General features: G+C 45.5%; 1 pseudogene; it reads left to right on the plus strand.

Moving 5' to 3' along the window:
* The first annotated feature begins 1,311 nt into the window (after nucleotides 1-1,311).
* On the plus strand, nucleotides 1,312-1,719 carry LOC144753627 (large ribosomal subunit protein eL32 pseudogene; annotated as a pseudogene).
* The last annotated feature ends 1,860 nt before the right edge of the window (nucleotides 1,720-3,579 follow it).

The raw sequence follows: 3,579 nt of genomic DNA on the forward strand, positions 1-3,579 counted from the left end.
CAGATCAAAGCAGGTAGCAAAGAATGAGGTCTGGAGGCAAGAGGTCGGCACACACCGGGCATTAGGGGAACAGTTAATAGGGGAGATAGTTAGAGAGAAAAACAATGGGCGTCCTGCCAGCATTGAACAGTCTTGGGGGTGGTGGTTACTTGCCAGCCACGTTTTTCTGCCACCTCTATGGAAGAGTCTAGTTGATTTGAGTCGGGTATTCTCACCTCATATTTGCAGCTTTTAATGTTAGTACCCCACAGAGCACTGGCACATGTTCACAACTCTAGACCAGGGAACTTTTGTCTTCTTACAAAATGAAGCTGTGGGGGTGCAGAGTAAGTATGGGCGGTGAACGTCGTTCTGCATGTGGAGTTTGTGGAGATTTCTGCCCTCCGTGTTACGCGGAGCTCACGGAGTTCCGTAAAAAGGAGTTTTTTCCTCACTCGCGGTCGTCAAGTTGGCGAGCGCGAGCGAGGAAAATCCACCTCCCGGTGAAATTTCTCAATGCGGGCGGTCAGGTTTTCTCATTGCAAATGGTCGTGTATGCTCGCGATCGCTCACGTTGAGAAACCGTCCATTCGCAGTGAGAAAGCTGCTGCTCGAGTAAAAATCTACTCAAGCGGCAGAAAGGAAGCAGCACCCACTTGCGCTGTGCATGGTGCCATTTGCGATGATTGCACAGTGCGGACAAGCATCTGGCACTGAAAATCACTGCGAACAGCATTTATCTAACACACTCTGCTAGTTGCGAAGCTCCACGTAGTGCAGCAGAGGTTTTTTTGCAGTTTGCTGAGTTCCGCTTAGCGGAACACCGCAAACTCCGCCCAGGCTTAGTGCAGAGTTTAAATACAACACAGAGGCACAAGTTAAAATGTGTAATGACAGCTCCTCACTGACGTTCTTTGTGATCCTGGGCAGAGACATTTTAAGGCATGGGCAAAGTGGGCTCCGGCGCAGAGCCCAGCCTTTAAGGCCCCCCTCATAAAGACAGGGTGTTCAGCAGATAGTCTTGCCTTGATGACCTTGAATAATTCTTAAACAGATTGTTTAAAATACTGTTTCCCTTTAATTTATTGTTAATGTGAGTGATGTGTGAGAGTCTATTACAGACAGTTTGCAGAACAATGTTGTGTTTATGTTTCATGCAACCACCATATTGTTTCCCTCCATTTTATTTTTAATGTGAGTAATGTGTAAGAGTCTATTGCAGACATTCTACAGAAAAATGGTGTGTTTATGTTTTATGCAACATCTGTAAGAAGTATCATGCTCTTCCTTTGGCCTCTCCGTTGAGCAGGCTGACATTTTTGAGCCACAATTATGGCTGCCCTAAGACCTCTTGTCAAACTGAAGATTCTTAAGAAAAGAACCAAGAAGTTCATTTGTCATCAGTCTGCTCGTTATGTCAAGATTAAGCGTAACTGGTGCAAAACAAGAGGTAGTGATAACAGAGTGCGAAGGAGGTTTAATAGCCAGATCCTGATGCCCAACATTGGTTATGGTAGTGATAAAAGTGCCAAGCACGTGTTACCCTCAGAATTTTGAAAGTTTCTGGTACACAATGTGAAGGAGCTGGAGGTGCTAATGATGAGTAACAAGTCCTTCTGTGCTGAGATCGCCAACAATGTTTCATCCAAAAACCACAAGACCATTGTAGAGAGGGCCGCCCAGCTCGCCATCAAACTCACAAATCCAAACGAAAGATTGCGCAGGGAAGACAACGAGTAGACTGCTCTTTCTTTGCAGCTGCTATTTGCAAATTATAACTGTAAAATCTTCCACAAAAAAAACATAAGAAGTTTCTTTTAGATCAAAACAAGACCTCACATATGAGAAAAGGGAGTGTAACAGAGCTTATTTGCAGTAATACTAGTGAGCTGCTGTGTTACCATATTGAAACCACACATCACTGTTCTTGAAATTAGATGTAACAATTTTAGAATTTGGACTAGCGTGCCTGTGCACTGTCAGTGACCTGGCCAAAGAGGATATGAAAGAGATGAAATTTGATCATAAATTCAAAGCTGTTTCGAACAGGGGCCACAAAATACATTTGGCCCTGGGCCCCCCAAAATCCCTAAGATGTCCCTGATTCTGGGTCATTTGTGTCCTTTATTCCAGGTTTCCTCACTCATGCAATATGTGCAGTTCATCCAGATGATTAGCAGTGCTATTTGTGGCTTTGCATCTGTAAGCTGGGAGGTAGCTGTGCTGTCCAAGGCCTGAAATGGTATGTTTGTTTGCAAAGAAATTTCTCTGCTTTCAGGTCCTGGTCCTGTACATTATGGGCCAGATGTAGGTGGCCAATTACCGGTCGGTAACGGCCGAATTCGGCCGTTACCGACCGGTAAAAGGATTTTGAGATGTAGGGGGCAGAATCGGTAAATTTACCATTCGGTAAATTTACCGATCGGTAATTTTACCGATTCTGTAAATATACCGGTCGGTATATTTACCGACCGGTATTTTTACAGATTCGTTAAAATTGATATGTAGGTGGGACTCTTATGAGTCCCACAAGGCCTAAGAAATCGGTATTTTACCATCAAATTCAATTTGATGGTGAAATACCGATTCAGGTGTGCATGCACATGTGTGCATGCACACCTGTGCCATATGACAGGCAGACCTGCCCTTAGGGCAGGTATGCCTGCCATATGGCCCCCGACCCTTTTTTGGGGGTGCTAGAGGGTGTCAAAGTGACACCCCCTGCACCCTTGTCAAAATCGGTATTTACCGATTCGGTAAATACCGACCGGTAATGCCCCATTCATTCCTATGGGCTTCAAAGCCCATAGGAATGAATGGAGCATTACCGGTCGGTATTTACCGATTCGGTAAATACCGATTTTTACCGATTCGGTAAAATACACATCTGGATGGACCTACATGTCCACCCTTCATATTTACCGATTCTTAATTACCGAATCGGTAAAATTCGGTAATTAAGAATCTGTAAATATTTTTTACCTACATCTGGGCCTCTATGTCTTAAGAGCCATAGTGTTCCTGTGTAATACCACAGTCAGTCTCTTACCTGGGCACAGCTCTGCCACTTGAAGCCAATGCCTACAAGCGCGACGGGAGATAGTGCCCATGTTCGAAAACCATGTCTATACATTGTGTGGCACATTCTCTTCAGCCTAATCACATGTAAGGTCAGTGGAACCTATGCGAAAGCTCTGTCATCTTAAGCTAAACCCTGTGCAATCCGTACAAGTTTAGGGGTAACTCTTTCTCGAGGCACAAAGCTGCAACTCCTCGGCTGCCCGGGGGTACCTCCGCTGTCTAAGCGTGTTGGGCTGTGAGGCCTCTTGGCGGGGATGTGGACTTTGGTGGCTAGTACATGTCACACTTGGGGAATGACAGTGGCCGGCAGAGAGTACCTTGCAGGGGGTTCCCCTGTGGCTTCGATGTGCCACTGCCAGTAGCTGACTAGAGCCGGTCATGAATTTACTGCTGAGATCTGAGTGTTGCCAGGATACCAGTTCAGGTCCAGGAGAGGCACAGCCAACTCGACCTTACACCTTTCTCATGTCTAGGAAATGGAGAGCAGATTAGATTCAAGTCAAAATGCTATATAAGGGA

This window comes from Lissotriton helveticus, chromosome 5_1, assembly GCF_964261635.1.
Source record: "Lissotriton helveticus chromosome 5_1, aLisHel1.1, whole genome shotgun sequence".
NCBI lineage: Eukaryota > Metazoa > Chordata > Amphibia > Caudata > Salamandridae > Lissotriton > Lissotriton helveticus.